General features: G+C 35.0%; 1 pseudogene; it reads right to left on the bottom strand.

Annotated features, from left to right (window-relative positions):
- Positions 1-10,824: 10,824 nt before the first annotated feature.
- On the bottom strand, positions 10,825-10,924 carry LOC122110483 (annotated as a pseudogene).
- Positions 10,925-20,430: the final 9,506 nt, after the last annotated feature.

Genomic DNA, 20,430 nt, shown 5'->3' with positions numbered 1-20,430 from the left:
CATACTGTACAGAGGGGTTAAAATTACATGGGCAAGATAATGAGTACATTTCTTATCAAGCATTGCAGCTTCCTCCTTTGTTTACCCTTCACATCCATTCCCAGGGTATCAATTCTTTAGTAATGTCAAAACAATTAAAAAAATTAGTCCAAGGCTGGTTTGCTCTAAGACTATATTTGTTTTCTTGTTCTAGTTTTTATATGTTGGTAGAAATTAAAATCCAAAAATTCAATGGATATTGGTATTCAGGAACATATTCATAGGTACTAATATTGGAGTCTCTTAAGTGGAATTGTTTTATTTCATTTGTTATTTTCACAAATAAATTAAGATGATTATGTATTTTGTTTTTTTTTTACTGCTATTGGCTCTTACCTTAAGAATAATTTTTTTCCTAGCAACGTAGAGAATACAATTGGATTGAGGAAGTAACATATGACTTTCATAGAATGCAGACGCATAGATTTGGGTCATCTGTCATTTGCTAAAAATTTCTTCCAGAAAAGGTTATCAATTACTTATAAGTGATGCATAATTCCTAGATGTTACAGGTATCACATACACTTTTTGATTGAGTTATCTCTGTATAAACTCAAAAAAAAACGACCAAACAAACTCAAAATACACAGAAATCACATCTTTTTTTTTAAACGCTGTAGTTTACAAAGAATTTTTAGCCAACACTGAAAACATCTTTTTAGGTATTCTGCAATTTGTGTGAAGTGTTTTTAACAATAATTTTCTTTTTTTGCTGACATAAATTCACATCAATATATAATCTCCTTTTATTGTATACATTTTAGTGCTTTGGAAGTAGATTGTACAATAATAGGTTTTCCGAGCCTAATTTTCACAAACTTGCATTTCTTCGAATAGAAATGCTGTAAATTTTAGAACAGACATTAACATAGATATAAAATTCACTTACAGCATACATCCTCTATAGTGTGTCTTTTCAAATTTGTTTTTGGGGATTATTTCCAGGGTCTCACACATATTATTCAAGTGCACTGTCAATGAACTACATTCCCTGTCCAAACAAGTTTTTTACTTCTCTTTAATACATACATAGAAGTGTAATGGCTGGATCATATACAATTCTCTTTGGCCGTTTGAGGACTTGCAATCTTGCTTGCTAATATGATCGCAGTATTATACAAATCATTCTCCTATGTAGAGTTTATCATTTTCTCCACAAATGCATTACTATATTTTGTGTCATCTTTTTATATTAGGGTCATACTAGTGAGTTTTCTTTGTCTTTTTTCTTAGAAACTAAAGAGGAACTTATTTCATATCCTCCTCCTATTGACTATTAATTTATATATGTTCTTCAAAGAAATATCTTATTCGTGTAAAAATTTATATAGAATTAGAAGATATAAAAATACTTAAGATTCAGAAATATTGTAGCATTATCATTGTAGCATTAACAAATATGTTCCCTGTATCTGTTGGATATGTTTTCACTTCGGTTATAGTATCCTTTGAATTATGAAAAGCTATCACTTGATATAATTCAGTTTATACTTACAATTTTTTAGCCACTAATGCTTTCCATGTCAAATTTTTAGAAACCCTTACTGATGCAATGTCATGAAATTTTATATTTATGTTTTATAGGTTTTCACACCTCACATTTAGTTTGATAATCATTTTTTATTTTAAATGTTTGTATAAGGATGGAAGTAGGATGGGTGCCTGAGGCTCATATCTGTAACCCTAGCTACTGAGGAGTCTGAGATCTGAGGATCACAGTTTAAAGCCATCCCGGGCAGAAACGTCCATGAGAATATTATATCCAATAAACCTCTAGAAAACCAGATCTGGTGCTATGACTCAAGCGGTAGGGCACTCACATTGAGCGGAAGAGCACACAGACAGCGCTTAAGCCCAGAGTTGAAGCTCCATGAATGACAAAAATACAAAACAAAACAAAAAAGGATTGAGGTAGTAGTCTAAGATCATTCTTTAAATCTCGAGAGACAATAGTGTCAATACACCCATTTAAGATTTTATTTTTATTTCATAAAGTCATAGGGTAGTTTTCAAAATCTATTTGTCATAAAAGTAAGAATTTATTTTGACAAATCTGTTACATTCTTCTATGTATCTGCTCTTATAGTAGAAATATTTTATCTTCACTACTAAACATGGTAATAAGATTCAAAGCTAGTATGAAGGCTGAAGCTACACCATTTTACAAGATTGTTCTGACTGACCTGTATTTCTTGAATTTACATACGAGTTTATTGAGCAGGTGGACCAATATTCTACAGAGATATCTAGATGTTTGATAGTCACTCATATTTTGTACCTTGGAAAAACACAAGATCCCAGATATTATACATAGAGAAATGTCTTTAGAGAATACTGGAAACAAATAAAATTTAGGAATGACTTAAGATTTAGATAATGCTGTAGCATAATAAATCTGAATGATAACAACTTGAGCTGTACAACAGAGGAGAGTGAGGGTGAAAGAATGATGGACCACATAGGAGCTATATGTCATTGCTATTGTGTTTCAAAAAACAGAAAGACTTCAGAGAAGAGGAGAAAAGTAAAGTGTCCTGAGTCAAGTTTCTTTTGAAACCATCTAATAGTTTGGACCAAAAGTCAGTGAAAAATGGGAAAAAAATAAAATAGAAAATAAAGCATTGTATATACCTGTTACAATGTAAGGAAATTTAATAGGAATATGATAATTAATTCCCAAAGAAATAAGTGAAAGAATAGCTAAACTCTAAAGGGAGAAAGAATGAAGAGAGAAAAGAAGCAAAATAAAACCTTTATCAATAAAAAACAAAAGAGTTTGGAAGTGGAAAGGCAGTGGGAATATTCTATTCTTTTCTTTTTTTTTTTTTGTGGTCGTGGGGCTTGAAAGTGGGAATATTCTAAATAACAATAAAAATTGCTAGCGTAGATAGAATATGGATCACATTTTATCATATATAATTTTGAAAAAACATACTAGGAATGAGAGTTTCAAAGTCATGATTTAAAACACTATTTCGATTATAACTAGGCAGTATAGCCCAGTGGTAAAATACTGGCCTAGCATATGTGAAGCAATGATGTGATCTCCCAAACATTACAAAGTACACACGAAGCACACACATACACAAACCACATAAACACACACATACACACCACATACACCCATTTGGAATATTGATATTATCATATTAAACGCAGGAAATTATCACAAATAGTAAAAGTATGTTAATATATGAAATCTTAATATTGCTCGTACAATTTAAAAGTTTAGTAGAAATAAAATAATCACAATATACTTGGATTTTAATAGATTAAGTAAATTGAAAATTAAGAAAAGACATGAGAATCTTTGCAAATAAGCTTAAATAATAAAAATTTTGAAACGTGTCCTTTTATTTTGACAAAAGATTGATGTTACTGGTGTTTTAACTCAAGATTTAGAATATGATAGCGAGGTGCCCTATATAACACTAGTGATGGCTATATCTCTAATCATTTCATTCTGAATAGTTTTATAATAAGGTCACAGAGTTTCTCAGTATCTCTCAAATTACAAACCCTATTTACACTTCCCACCATAGCTAGAAAACGGATGCCACAAATCACAATGCCGAGCTCAAACGTTTTTTTTTTTTAATTCAAGTAAAAATATTTCCAAAAAGTGGCCAAGTAATGAAGCCTTTCTTAATAAAGTATGTGCTTCTTGAAAATACAGTAAGGATTTGTTACCTGGACAAATATGTTTATAACTATAAGAAAATAAATTTATTTAAAATCAATAGCCATGTAAAAATTAAGAAAACAATTTTTAAATAGTCACATGCTAAATATTATAAAAGCAAAATACATGTGTCTGAATAATTTACATGTGTAACATCATGAAAAAATAAATTAACTAATCCTACAACTCTGAAAAAAATGAATTACCCTAAAGAAACAAAAGAAATTATTTAAGCCCAAAATTTGAAATTTAGAAAATAAAATGAAGTGTATTCTTTAGTTGACTGAATTAAGTGTAAACCCTCTGTATATCGATTTTATAATAAAAATGCATTAACAAAGAAAGCAAAAGTACCCATGGGTCAATATCAACAGCAAAAGCATCAGTAGTTCTTCTTTTGAGTGTACAAAAAAATCGATGGAAGAGATAACAATGTTCCTTCCCTATCCAATGTACTCATTACTTTACCTTATTTATGTCACTGTAACCCCTGTGTACATTACCATTAAAATAAAATTAAATTGAAATGAAAAATAAACCAAATGATATACCAATTAAGAATTCTTAGAAGCCATTGATTAAAATCTGTAAAAAAAAAAAACTGCCCTAAATACCCAAGGAATATACTTTGATGATACTATTTAAATACTTCAACTTCAGCAGAAAAGCAAAAAGTTTAAAAACTGTTACAAAGTAAAGTAATAAATCAGAATATATTACTATTAATAATAATCATAAGATGAATTTATAGTGGTAGTCATACATGTAAGAAATGATGCAATTTGCCATTAATTTGCACTTAATAAGTGAGAAAGAATTTTTTAGGTCTTTTTAAATTATCATAAGATTAATGAAGAAACTGTTCTGTCACATCATATGAAAGTCAGATGAAGCTGATATTAGAGCAAAGAACAGATTGTACTAAGTTTTTGAATGTTCATGTATATACTTATTTTGGTTGTGGGAAATTGTGGGTGTTTCAACTTGGGGTATATTTTTCTTGCTAGGCCGGCGTCATATCAGTGGTTAATTTTAGGATAGGGGTTTCCTTTCCACAAGAACATGCACCTGATCTGTCCTTTTAGCCTTCTCATCATCAATGGCATCCGAGATGAACACCAATTTGTCCAGCCTGCTACCTTGACTGGCCTGGATCCACAGTCCTTCCAATCGTAGTAACTAGATAGTGAAGGATGGTGGAAATGATCCTATGCACCCAGCTATAGATTGAGAAGGAATTCTACTAAACTTTTGGCCTGGGTTCTGTTCTCAAGCCTCTTGAGTAGTTAAGAGTACAGATAGGAGCCCCTGGTGCCAAGCAGTAACAGTATTTTTAAAGCAAATATATATATATATTAATATATATATATATATTAATATATATATATATATACATATGACTTAGGCTTGTGATTACCTCAGGAAATGAATAAAAGAGCAGTGAATCATAGAGGACAGGCAGAATTTTTACTAGCTACTCAGAGGCTGAATAAGCTTAACTAGCTACTCAGGAGTCTGAAATCTCATGACCACTGTTCAAAGCCAGTCCAATCATGAAAATACAAGCGATTATCTTAGAAAAAAAACAAAACAAAGAAGTGGCTGAGGTGGTAGACCACTATCCTTGGGCACAGAAGCTGAGGAATAGTTCCCAGGCACTATCAAGCCTCAAGAATGATGAATGCATGCATGAGCACATGCACGTGTGTGTTTGCATACTCACATGCGCATGAACACACACACACACACAAATGAGTGTTTCAATGTGAAGTTCTTTATTTTTTTTACCTTTGCTGTACTTTATTTCCCTGTATTAGCTCACAAATTAACAAAATCAGCTAAGGACATATTTACATAAAATTCATCATGTTTCTCTAAAATCTACACTCTTTTTGGAAGCCTGCTTTTATTTGACCCAAAAGTAAATTGTTCAGGAAGTCAATTCATCACTCTCAAGTCTATAGTATTAGATGATTGCTTAGGTTGTTCCTAGCAATATGATTTTGTGAAATCCTGCATCAAGCAATGTATTTCTTTCACTAGAAGGGAAGCCTCTGTCAAACAATTAATAATAGGTTTTTCTCCTCCTGGCATGCATCTGTAGTTATATTATCTTTATATATTTCATGATCTGTGTATGACAAAGACTACCGTGAAAGTAAAAACACCCTTCTCAGTGCTTAGCATTTGTATACCATTTATAGATATGAAGGTGTTTAAATGTTACTGAAATTGCTTTGGAATAAATAATGTTCACCCTGACTATCTTGAGAAAGAAGAATTGGGTTCTCAGCCTTTAGGTAAGAACATCAGGGAAAGAAACAAAAGGAAAAGTGAGGAACAACTCAACACATACATTCAAATGAAAGAAAACAAGACAAGAAAACACAAATTAATTCATTACTCAGGAACCTGCAGGAAATGCAAAGATTTTTTAAAAATCAGCTATGACAAGCTTATGAAAATCCTGACTACATGGGAGTGCACTGATGTGAGAACAGTGGCTAAAGCCCAGACTAGACAGAAAAAACTGTACAGAATACCATGTACTTGTTATTCTAAATTCCAGGAAGAATAACATAAAGTGGACTGAGGCCAAGATCATACACAAGTAGGAAGCCAGTTTCTATCTGAAAAATTATCAGGATAATTTAGGGCTGGGCACATGACAAAGTGGTAAGAACACCCATTTAGGGGGCACAAGACACTGAATTCAAACTGTAATCTTAGGGGTATTAAAGAAAAAAGCTATGATTTTAAATAATTGGAATAATTGTAACACTTGAGTATTTCAGTGGAGAAAAATCCGTTAGAGAGATAGAATGAACCCATGTTCCAATGCTACTTTAGTGATAATGTTTAGTGGTACTTCAGACAAAACAGAGTTACTTTGCAAATGGGCATGGGTGTGCATTTGGGTGATGGAAATACTCTACTTACACAGGCGTAAATTAAATAGATTTTTTTGGGTAGATTGTAGTTCTTGAACTAAGAGCCTGGGTGATGTAGCCTGAAAATTTTCTCTCAAGGCTACCACTCTATTACCTTGAGCCACAGTTCCAATTCTTATTTTCTGTTGGTTGTTTGGAGATAAGAGGCTCATGGGCTTTCCAGCCCAGGATGGTTTTAAACCATATTCATCAGATCTCAGCCTCCCGAGTAACCAGAATTCCAGGCATGAACCATCGATGTTTTTAATAATTTAGTAAATTGTATAGTTACAGAAGTTATAAATTATCATTGTAACCTGTGTAATATATGTATGTATATATCAATACATATAGATAGAAATAGTTTAACATATTTTTGTATCTACAGTACATATATGAAATCATCCTTCATTATAAAATAAAATGGAAACAAAAGTTAATGAGGAGCAAAACAAAGGGAATTGTTACAAGTTTCTTTTTGTTGAATGAAATATGTATCAGTTTGGAAAAAAACCATCTCTACTTTAACAAAATGGATAATTGCTATTAATTCCAATCCATCTATTTGCCCATATTGTGCATCTTCACACATGAGGGTCAAAATCAAACCACAATTTTTGTCTGTATTTAACTCACCTGTTATAATTTAGGGGATAGATGAAGTAATCAAATAAAGATTAAAATATTAGTAAGTGAGGCTATGAGTTAGAGCTGAAAAAGATTTTAAATATGATAATAGCTAATTAAAATGTATATTTCTTACTTTTACTCTGTTGTTATGTCTCTCATTCCCACATTAGGAAAGTACATAGAAGGTTCTCACTAAATTTATGTAAGTATTAAAAATATATTGAAAGAATATGGGCATAGTGTGGTTTTAGCTTATTGGGACATGTATGGGAGAGTGTGTTTTTGAAGACTTGCAAAACGTTGTGATGGAGATGAAAGGAAGGATGTGCTTATTCTAGAAAACTCGCTAGAGGATTGCTCCCAGAAAGATAGTGATGAATTCTTCCAAAAGGTTACAGTAAAATCACTTTCACAACCTTGTTCATTACTGCACTATTCACCACAGCCAAGTTATGCAAACAGACAAGATGCCTTTTGGCAGAGGGATGGTTGGAGAAATTGTGTCATATATACACAATTGGATTGCACCTATCTATTATGAGCATTGCTACATTATTTGCAAAGAAAGAGATAGATCTAAAAATATGTTAACTAAACGAAATCAGAGCCAGACACACAAAGGACCCATGTTCTGTCGCATATTTGGAAGTCAGAATTTTATGCAAGTTAAACAACAGTATTAACCAAAATTTTCATTTTTCAGAGCAGTATTTAAAAGGTGTAATTTCTTATAAAATTGAACTTTTAATCCAACAAAATGAATACCAGGAAACTATCACTTGGAAGATGTGAGGGGAAGTCAAAAGGAAGGAATAAAGAGAGTTATGGAGTAAGAGTGAAGACATTATATTCAATGCAAATAATAAATTCTATTTCCATCTCTTTTAACAAATAAAAAATAAAATTGTTTGCTCTGTAAATGGATCAGAAGCATGGATTTTTTGGCTAGCTAGGTCATTGCACATCTGTATCTCTCTTCCTCTCTCTCTTTCATGAGTCTCATAGACAATATGGTTGCTCCATAATTATCCTAATTTATTTTGCTTTTATATTTTTGGTTGCATCGTTTCACTTTCTGCTCCGCCATTTCCCAAATCAGCACCACATAAACAGAACCACAGAAGTGGTTCTGTGGCTCAAGTGGTAGAGCGCTTGCCTTGATTTGAAGAGCTCAAGGACGGTGCCCAAGCCCAGAGTTCAGGCCCTACAACTAATTTTTTTAAAAAAGAATCTAAATCCTTTATAATTCTAGGAACCGATCTGACTGAAATCAGTTGAATCACAATTTTCCTGCACAATGAAAGAAAAGGTCCAGGCTAGGAAAGCAACTAGAGAAGGCAGGCAGATTGTATCTGTGACAAAACTTTGTGGAAAATCGTACAGAGGATTACTTACTGGAGATCCACTTGCACTGGAATCATGATGCTGAACTATTGCTTGCTGATTCTGAACTATTGCTTTGATCATTATATTCTCCAAGAAGAAAAATGAAATTTAATTGATATCAAAGGACTACTAATACATTTTGACTTCTCATTAAGCATCTTCAATCATCAAAATCACCTGAAGTCAATAGATAGGCCTAGTTTTTTATTTTTATTTTTGGTCCGGTCGTGAAGCCTGAACTCTGGCCTGGGCGTTCTCCCTCAGCTCTTCAGCTCAAGGCTAGAGCTCGACCACTTGAGCCACAGCGCCACTTCCGGCTTTTTTTCTTTTTGCTTATGTGGTACTGAGGAATCGAACCCAGGGCCTCTGGCATGCAAGGCCAGTGCTCTACCACTGAGCCACCTTCCCAGCCCAGGCCTACTTTTTTAGATGAAAACAAGTGTTTTTAAAAAAACAAGGATTTAGGTAGTCATACAAAGGACTTCTATTTTACTACTGCATTGTACATTTTTTTCTAATGTTGGTAACCAATAAATAATGGATCTATTAGAAAGCTCTTAAAGCTCATATATTGAATAGTAACTTCTCTTACACTATATCTTGGTATTTCCCAAATCATTTATGTAGAAGGCATTGTTTCCTATTTTCTCCTTCCTAGAATAAGCTGCATATGAAGACATCACTGGTCCTCATTTTCAGTCTGTGCATTTGCATACGGAGGAAAATATTTCCTCTGCTCTCTATCAATTCACTACTCTCCTGTTAGAATGATTTAAAATAGTAAAAATGGAAAAAGAGAAAATAAATCATGGTGAAAAAACATATGCAGAAAATTCACCGGATTTTTCTGACCATTTCAACCAACGTGAACTATTGGGGAAATACATGGATACCTCATTCCCACTGGTACTCAAATTCTCTGGTTAGGCAATTCTGATGAAGACAAGGAACAAGATGAAAACGTGAGGAAGGTATCAATTGTAAGAAAATAATGGAGAAGAATCCATGCAAATTTCTTCTTTCGGATGCCGAAATTAATCGGCTTACTACAGTGCCGAGACTACTTTCCAAAAAGGCCATTCATATGTATACTACAAATGAGGTAAATACACCCCTCTTCATCGGGAAGCCTAGAGTGGACATTTAGACATTGTCCATGAGTTGGTAGCTCAAGGCAGATATTCATGCAAGAATTCTGAATGGCTTGGCACCCCTGCACAGTGCATATATGTGGAATAATACCAGAATGGATTCTTTCATACTTCATCATGATGCAGATACCACTCCCCAAACTAAAGGCCTCTTTACCCCCTTGAATATTGTTGCTGGGGATAGAAATAGCAAAGATATGCTGTATCTCCTTCTGTTGAACCATGATATCAAACCGGGTCTGAAAAACAACTTGGAAGAAACCTCATCTAATATTGCCAAAAGGATAAGTATGTATCACTACCTCTTTGAAGTTGTGGAAGGCTGTACAAATTGTTCTCCTATGTAGTAATGGTTTGGTTAAGTTTCTTAAATTTCAAAAGTGCCAGTCCATCCTTTGTGGCCCTACAAAATATTTTCATAATACAAAACAACAGCAATATCTTAATTTAAAAATTTATGGGTTCCATGGTATTCTTCCACGTGAATTGCCTGACTTTGATGTCAAAATGTATTCAAGAGTTGTTTGTATGCATCTATAATGATTTCTGCAGAGTTTGTGATTTTTTTAATTTTATCTTATCTGTTGAATAGTATAGAAATTAAAGATATTCCTGGTGCTTGTCTGAAAAAAATATCTATGATTGTATAAAGTCCATAATCTATTTCATTGTCTTCTAGATATAATACTTTGAAGCCTACATTGTTTTATAATATATAGGTTCATTAATAAATGTGTCCTTTCAGATTACATTCCATGTAGAAAAGGTTTAAGATTCCTTTTTACCTAGGTCCTTATATTATTTTATTTCTTTGGGATAAAAAGATAATGTTATCTAATTTCAAGTATTGTAAATGTTATGCTATGTAAGGACCTTTCGAAGGTGAAGATTTAATACACTGATGTCAAACTAACCTTTAATTCTATGAATTACAGGTTTTGTTACACTTGTATTTTTGTAATCTACTTTTTAATAACTGTTTTTCATTTCTTGCATTTGAAGAATGAAAAATATGGAATACTTCACAAATTTTCATACCATCATTGTGCAAGTGCCATGTTAATCTCTGTATTGTTGTCATTTGTGTAGACCTGCTGCTGAAGCATGGAGTATCCTCTTAATTTAAGTAGTTAATGATGCAATCTTTATACAGGCATATATCCTTGGTTGCCTATTTCTAACAAGGAACCCTTATTGTTACTAAAAATGCTATTGATCTTATTTCTCTAAATTTCTGTGTATTGTTTGGTCGATTGCTCACATTTGAAATTTTTTGTCAATGATTATTTTGTCGTTTTCATTTTAAATTTGATCATATTTTGAAGCCTTTATAGCTAAGTCCAAAGGTAATGGCTTTTCAAGTACTTATTTATCAACTGAGTTAGCTTTGTGGAGCTAATGAATTCAAAGTAAGCCTTGCTTAAGAGCTTCTTCTAAACTTCTGCAGCTTAAAATTTCCTAAATGTGGTCTCAGTGGTACAAATGTCTTTCTAACCCTTTGCCCTTCTTCCATGTAGGAACAGACCAACCAGAATATCTTACCCTGACAGCATAGATTGTTTTACTGGAACAAAACTAATCTTAGTTACAAGGATTCGTGGAGAGATGAACACTTCAGACCTAATTGTTCAGAATAGAAGGTATTTTATCAAAATATAATTGTTTATTATATCTATCATTTCAAAAGTAGCTAAAGCCAAGAAGGTGAAAAAAATGTTCATATTTGTGTTTACCTAATATCCTGGCCTGTCTACCATCCAACCAGGCAGGAACATACACTAGTGACTTTCTATCCCCAAATATTTCCATAGCTCCTGGAGAAGTCCATATGTTTCTCCTCGATATTAGGCCTTAAATTGGTAATGTTTTAATCAAAGTGTTTCCTCTTGCCTCCAGGCTGTAAATTTACAAATGGTAAAGTTTTAGGTCTAACTCTATCAAAAACTGAGGTAGAGATAATGGAATAATACTTTAAAACAGAGTTGCCTTTGATACCCTAAACACAACGGAACAATGCATATCAATTTCTTATATTATATATACTTATATATTTTATATTTATATGTGCTGATCTTAAATTTCACACAGTGAATCTTACTAGAATTAATTTATAATTTGACAAATAAATTGAAAATTATTCCCATAAACAGACTGCAACATAAATAATTAGGTTAGAATACATATTAGAATATAAAAAGTCTCAATGCAATGTCTTCGGTATAAACTTGTGATACCTTCTAAGTGTTCTTGGTCTTCTGAATTCACATAGTTAAAAAAAAGTATGTTTTCCTCTAATCAAGAAGAGATTTTACACTGCAGATGTGTTTATTGTGTTAACTCACTAGTCCCAAAGTGATTTTTTTCCATATTTCTGAAGCATTCTTACTGATTATACCCAAATTTTGCTGATATGATGCCTAAAAGCTATTATTCTTCTGTAGTACTCATGGGTCCAAGGATATCAGGTCCCAGTTACCTGCATCATCAGATAACATGGGCAAGACTTCTCACCTTGGCCTATGCAACATGCTAAGAGAAAATAATTGAAGACCCATCTCAATTTCTCATTTCCTATAATATTTCAGTGCCCCAATTCCTTGCAGGAATTTGCAGTAAGCATTTGTGAAATGTAAGGCAACTTAGAATGAAAGATGAGATCACAAAATATGAGAGAAAGTACTGTAGTTCAAACTTTCAATTTACAGATGACCAGCACATATGAGTAAACAAAATCACAAATGTCACAAGATTATTTTGAATACCCCTCTCCTAATGATGAATGCAAGATTTCAGTCCAGCATAAGTAGGCCAAAAAATAATTCCTGGAATGGTAGATCCATAATTGTTCTACCAAGGCTAGGAAAACTTGACTTAGAGTTCAAATATAATTTCGAAAAACATTAATTGAGAAGACCCTTAGTACTTCAAAACACTGGTACTTCAGTAAAACTTGGTTCTGTAGTCTAAAAATGTTGTCATTCTCAAACCAATGATATCCTACATTTAATCTCTTGAAAGTATATTCCTTTTCAAATAAACTTTTTAAAATCATATTCACCAAAATAACACTTGACAAGTAGATGATAGTGACATTAATTTTTTCAAGTGTAGGAATCAAGTTACAATAGAGTTGATTTATTTACCCAGCACTACTGGCAAATAAGTTCATCCATTCATTAAAGTGTAGAAATAGTATCTCCCACCATTTGCGTTGTTCAGTAGGTGCCTTCCAGAAATGTGTTAAATAGATCAGCCTCCCATAATTCGAACCCAAATATTAGCTAATAAAGTAAATTTCATCACATAAGAAGGTACATTTTAAAAAGTCACTAATAGTTACCTTATCATGTGTTGCCTTATCATGTATTTTCCTTATCTGTCTAACATAGTAAGAAATATGACTTTAAGTCTTGAATATGGGTACTGATCAGAGATGTGACAAACATAAAATCTGTCTTCTATTTCTATCATATTCCTCAACAGTAGTAAATTTTGGTTTTCTTCTTTTTCCAAAACTTATAGGTAGTAGAAAATATCATCCCATGTAAAATAAAATAATCACACAACATTGTACAAAGCCATTTATAAAAACTGGTAGTTAGCTATAAATTCTAAGTGATTTTTAAACTTTCTTGTTGACTAAAGATTAATCTTCCAAAAAGATGAGAATAAAATCATGTCTAGATGTTTCACGTCTCCAGTCTTGCAAATTGTTATTGCAGATGAATGAATTATGGAAATATAAGCTGACATCATTACAAGTATATGTGGGATTGAAACTCCATGGAATGTACATAAACCTTTCAAAGTATTAACAGACAGTTTAACAGAATGACTATCAGGAAGTTGAAACCAGAAAGGAATAGTAGTAAAGACATAAAATGAATGAAAAATGGAACAAGGGGCAAGTACAGCTAGAATACTCAATGTACACATGTAATAAAGGAAGTCCTAAATCTGAAATAAATCTTGGAGAAAGGGTTGGTTGAGAATGATAGAAGGAGTGACTCTGATCCAGGAGCACTGGACAATTAGGTGGACATATTTAATTGTAACACAATTGCACAACCTTTTGAAATTCAGTTAAATACACAACTACAAACAAAAACACACAAAAATCACATCCAAACAGCAATCCCTAGAGAGTATGTATATGAGCTCACAAAATTTTAAGCAGTTAATGAAGGGCAGTCATGGGAAAAGCAAACAAACTGTTCAAAGAAGGCAGTTTGGGGTAGGGGAGAATTTTGAACAGATTTAAATAGATTGTCAAAGGTTATAAATCACCTACATCTACTGCAAATCTTTTCTTCTGTGAGTATTCTTTTTTTTGGGGGTGGGGGTCCGGTCGTGGGGCCTGAACTCTGGGCCTGGGCGCTGTCCCTCAGCTCTTCAGTTCAAGGCTAGGGCTCTACCACTTGAGCCACAGCTCCACTTCTGGCTTTTTCTTTTTGCTTATGTGATGTTGAGGAATCGAACCCAGGGCCTCAGGCATGCAAGGCAAGTGCTCCACCACTGAGCCACTTTCCCAGCCCCCATTCTTTGAGTATTCTTTGTCTTAACTGGTTACTCCAGTCCTGAGCTACACTTTATGGCTTGTGAAGACAGAATAGAAGAAACAAGGTCAAGAACCCATTACACCACTGGAGAGAATACAGTCCTCTATGGTTTCTCTCACATTTCTTCACTACTCTTTTCTCATACTTTTAATAAAGTCAAGTGATTTTGTATTACATTTTCCTTTCTTTTTCAGAGAATTACTGTTTGGTAATTAAATGTCAATTCACAAATTTTGATGTCTTTTTTTAAAAAGAACTTTGAATTTAAATTCCATTGCAACCTTGTTTCACACAGTGAGAGTATTTTTTCTGGGTAAGGACAATTCTCAAGGGAACCTACAGGATTTACAGCAAGGTTTGTGAGGATTGTTTGTTTACTGTGAAAATGAGCCATATTCACCCACATTGCTCCCTCTCAGCTAAGTCTCCACGGATTTCTTTGCATGAAAGCATATTTTCCCAGACAATTTTAAATTTTCTTAATAGGCTAAGTTGTTAAAAAGTTTGAACAATTAAAATTTACCTGTCACAAATTTTAAAGCTCTTTTGAAATTCCTTTATCAGAATCGTGAATTCACCAATCATAATCCCGCCTTTACCATCAAAAAGAGTTAACATGTTGTTTTCATGATATAGTATCCATGAAACTACTATTTTCCAGTGCCTTTGTTTTGCGTATATATGACCATATATGCTGATGCTGAGCAAAAGGAACTCCAAGATATGTAAAGAGAAATATTTATTTGCGGTGTTGTTTTTGATGTAATATGTGATTTCTATTTTCTTTAGGAATTTCCCCTATGGTTTATCCTCTGCTGTGTTTGATTTTGGTACCCTGTGTATTTTGTATACATTTACCTTAATTAGGGAAGGGAACAGGAACAAAAAAAATGGTGTGGCAAAGGAAAAAGAGCAAACCAATGCAATAGCAATTCTCACAAGACAATAAGTTGGAAATATACATTACAATGTCTGAGGGGTATTGGGGTGAAGAGAAAACTGTGAGAAAAATGAGAGAGGGGAAAACAAATTTGAAAAGTTATGTATTCAGTACCTTACAATGGCTGTAACCCCAGTGCACATCACTTTCACATTAAAATTAAATTTAAAAAGTAAGCTGATGAAATAAAATTTCACTGTTTTGGTATAGTAACTATTATTCTTTATGTAGTAACTTTTTAAAAATCAGTATTATTTGGCATCTAATTTGAATTAATTACCTCTTCTTTATCAGAGGGTCATCAACTAGAATGATATCCAACTAGAAATTTTTTTCACAATATACTTGCCAATATTTTGAAAATAGAATAAATTTAGTATTTTCTTATACTAAAACAGAAAACAGTTTATTTCTTTGGAAACCCATAACTTTTAAAAGTAAATAAGTTATTAAGAGGACAGAATGTATGTGTTCTTCAAAATTCCTATGACTAATAACTACTCATTTTCAAATTCTGAACATTCCATACCTGAGAGATTCAAAATATACCTGTTTGCATGTTAGGTAATTCTGCAATAGATGCATTTTCAAATGGGGTGTTACAGACTGATAAGTGAACAGAAAAAGAGCCACATTCTGATCTAGGATAAAACTATGAAGCATGTTATAATTAATTCTTTAAGAGTAAGCAGTTGTTTGTCAGATTAAGCTATTGTTTCATGACCATCAATCACAAGATTTATGCCATAAAGTCATCCTCGCCCACCAGTTTCCAACTTGTAGGATGCACCTCAAAATTCCCTTAATTCACATCAAAATAGCTTATCTCCATTGTGAAAATACACTGCACCTCTGCTAATGTGATACCCTCCATGATCTGAAAAGAACGCCACTATACACTGGGTTGCATCATTTTTCTTCCGCTGGTATTCTTGGAAATATTATTTATATTTATACTTTTTTAGCTATCATAGATAATCAGGATGATAAGATTATAAGATTACAGTTCAAAGCCTGGGAAGACTCAGGGTCTATGTTGAAGGGGCAGAATTATGCAGGCTCTGGCCTCAGGATTATCTGAGGACTGTGTTTGAGTATTAGGAAAGCTCTTGGTATGCCCGGCTAGAGAGGGAAAATGTTCTCTCTCCCTATCTCAAAACACATGTCACAGACTCCTGGGAGCTGAGGAAGTAGCTCTTCTGCTTGTTTAATCATAGATGAACAGCTGGTCAAGCATTTTCCTGAGATTGGAGAAGTGGTGTGAGCTTGCTCTAAAATAGTTTAGATAATAATATACCAAGACAGGGCTGGGAAGGTGGCTCAGTGGTAGAGCGCTTGTCTTGCATGCATGAGGCCCTGGGTTCGATTCCTCAGCACCACATAAGCAAAAAGGAAAAAGCCGGAAGTGGTGATGTCGCTCAAGTGGTAGAGCTCTAGCCTTGAGCTGAAGAGCTGAGGGACAGCGCCCAGGCCCAGAGTTAAAGCCCCACGATTGGACTCCCCAAAAAATAATAATATACCAAGGCATTGTCTCATAGGTCAAGTAATGTAGTTAGGGAATGGAATCCTTGGTTCCCTGATGAAGGAACATTAGATGTTTATAATTGGAAACGAGTAAAGAATAACGTAGAAAGAGCTATTCGAGAAGGGGAAAAGATTCCTATTAGATTTTGGTCCATTTGGGCTATTTTACATACCCTTTTTAAAGCTTTGAATGAGGAAAGATTAATAGCAGACTTAAAGAAAGAGGCCACCCCTTCTATTGTAGATTTACAAATGGACTCTGAGGTTAAGGACGCAATAGATAAGGATGCATTGTAATTAATAGAGAAAAACCAAGAGGTAAAAAAGACTGAAAAGGAACAAACTGAAAGTGTAAATAAAATTTCTGAGCAAATGGAATTGATTTTATCAAAATTACAACATATGGAGTTGGAAATTAGCAGAGTGAAAGGAGAACCAGAGAAAGTGAAAGTAAAGCAGCCTTCGGCTCCTTCACTGGCGTATGCAATTTTTTTTCAATTTAATTTAATTTTATTTGTGAACATACTGTACAGAGGGGTTACAATTACATGGGCAGGATAATGCATACATTTCTTACCAAGCATTGCAGCCTCCTTTGTTTACCCTTCACATCCCTTCCCAGCTTCCCCCCTCCCAATGCCAATCCCAATCCCAATCCCAATCCCAATCCTTCCCCTCCCCCCCCATCCCCCCGCACCGACGTTGTAAAGCTCGTTTTGGACATGACAACTTGTACTTCTCATTGTTGCTACAGGTCCACCTGTATCCTTAAACGATTTGTTTTTCCCCATCTCCTCCACAAGTTATACTGACATCAAATATAGTGAAAGCAGGGGTTATACTGTGGGGGAGGGACATACAAAGCAACAAGGAAGTAATCTTATAAATGCGTTAGAAACACACGCATGAAAGAAAAAAAAACATTAAAATACATATCTAAGGGTTCATTCTCTTAACATCACATTATCTGACCTTTTCTGCTTGACTCACACATATACTAGATATTGCAAATAAGGGAAACCATGGGACCTATGTTCCTTTGGGCCTGGCTTACTTCACTTAATATAATTTTTTCCAAGTTTTTCCATTTCCTAACAAATGGGGCAATGTCATTCTTTCTGATGGAGGCATAGAATTCCATTGTGTAAGCTACCAGCACAACTATGTTTATTGCAACCTTATTTACCATAGCTAAGATATGGAACCAACCCAGATGCCCCTCAGCAGATGAATGGCCGATGCAATTTTTACAGCATCACTCCCTCACAAAACAGAGGGCTCAGACCGTGAGTTTGATGAAGAAATGTCTATTTTTTTTCTTATCCTGTAATTCGACCACCCCCTATGAATGGTATATCTCAATCAGCCAGATATGAAGTTGCTGCTGTTGATGATATTGGTAAACTTAAGAAGGTAGTGATGGTGTATGGTCCTTGTAAGGTCCGCTCCAGGATGACAAGCAGACTCAACCCTCCTTGCAGCAAAGTCTACACCCAGTACCTGCATTAGCTAGGTAACTGGGACAAATGGAAGAGGTCACATCTGCATCTCCTGAGGTCACATCTGAATTTGATGTGGCCACACCTTTCTCTGCCCATACCCTAGATAAGGCCTAGCCCATGCCCAGAGGCACTCTCTCACTGCTCTTTTCTAGCTCTCTCTGCTCTTTTCTAGCTCTCTCACTGTTCTTTTCTTGCTCTCTCTGCTCTCTCTCTGCTCTCTTGCTGCTCTTTTCTAGCTCTCTGTTCTCTCGCAGCTTTTTTCTAGCTCTCTGCTCTCTCACTGCTCTTTTCCAGCTCTCTCTTCTCTCTCTTTCCTCTCTTTCTTTCCTCTCTCTTTCCCAGCTCTCTCTTTCCTTGGCCTTTCTCAGCCACGTGGAGTGCCAACCTTGCCTGGACCCAGCAGGTCTACTGAATAAGCCTATCCCTTACCTGAATACCATGTGCATGGTGCTGTTCTTACTCGGCTACCTTTTTTTTAAAAACCTAACATAAATGATGGCATGACTAGGATAAAGGGCTTAAAGTCAGGATAGCTGGGATTTCTCTGGGTTTTTTTTCCCTCTTTTTTCTTTTTCTGTTTGTTTTTCTCTTTTTGCTCTGAGGAATACCCACAGTTCTGAAGGTCTTTTGTGAACCCATCTGTCTGCTGCAGACACAGCGCATTGATACCATTGCTGGCCTTCACATCCACGTCCACACCACTTCTCTACTCTGGTGAGTGAAGCTACTCTATGGTTCTCTGTTGCTCTCTCTAGAGGGCTGTGGGGGAAGTCAGGACGCCGCTTATGCCTGGTCGTCTCTCCTTCACTCACCCGACTGACTCTCCTACTCATTTAATGGGGTGCTGCAAATCACACCTGAGCCGTGAAACACCTTTGAAATGTCTCCTGTGCTCCCTGGAAAGCCAGAGCGCCTCATTTTTATGCCATTCTCAGATGTAGACAGTTTTTGCTACTGCAATGGTAAATGGTCAGAATTCTGTTTATTTTTGGGCTCTCTTTGCTCTCTCTCTGCCATTCATGTCCAAGTTTCCCTATCTCTCCCTTTCTTTGTTCTACATTTTGGCTTGTGCCCTGAAGAGTGCAACACAAGCTGCGTCCCAGGGACCCCCTCTAGGTTCTCTCTCAAAGGCTAGCCAATTGTAGTCTTGGTCTATTTGTTCAGGGTGTCTTTGCATGTTTTTTTCAGAAATTCGCCATCTTGTTCGCCATCTTGGCCACATTGTAGCTTAAGGATTTGGCCCCATCTGACCCTTAACCTTCCACCAAACTTACTACTCCATTCGGCTATTCTAAGGTGCCTTGCTAACAATTTGCTTTTTTCACAGGCCCTGGTAACTGAGGCCCAACCATGTGATGTGTTTTGTTAGCAAAGATGTCTAAACATTGTTGTCAAAATTTTAGGTTTTGAGTTTTGCCTTTTTGGTTTTGTGTTGTGTATTCTACTGACTACATGGTTTTAAAATACTGAGCATATCTATGTTAAAATTCTCATCACATCTAATCACATCTAATGAGTTTTGCCATTTCAGAATATTTGTTGGCAATTCTTGATAAGCCTTTTTGTTTTCTGTTGTGTATTCTACTGACTACATGGTTCTAAAATACTGGGCATATCTGTGCTGAAATTCTCATCACATCTAATGAGTTTTGTCATTTCAGAATAGTTGTCAGTCAATTCTTGATAAGAACCAGGTAAGCTCTACTTATTCTACTTGATCTCCTTGTTGCTTTAATTTGGAAATAATAAAGGGCTTTGGTGGCAATGATTGCAGTTCAAAGCCAGCCCGGGCTGAAAAATCCCTAAGACTCCATCTCCCAACTAACCTGCAAAGAGCCCAGCTGCAAGCATCGCTCAAGACTCTTATCTCTAAGCAGCCAAACACTGGAAGTGCTATTGTAACTCAAAGTGGTAGAGCACTAGCCTTGAGCAGAAGTGCTCAGGGAACATGCCCAGGCCTTGAGTTCAAACCTCTTTGAATACCAACTGGGACAAGCCATCCCAGCAATGAGCACCTAGACATAGCCAGTCTGGGGAACAAGGGAACATGGAGAGGAGTAAGAGGAGCTGACACATCAGCTATTTTG

Source organism: Dipodomys spectabilis, unplaced genomic scaffold (assembly GCF_019054845.1).
Source record: "Dipodomys spectabilis isolate Male_0828 unplaced genomic scaffold, ASM1905484v1 ptg000078l, whole genome shotgun sequence".
NCBI classification, from domain to species: Eukaryota; Metazoa; Chordata; class Mammalia; order Rodentia; family Heteromyidae; genus Dipodomys; species Dipodomys spectabilis.
This window is presented reverse-complemented; position numbering and strand designations above follow the sequence as displayed.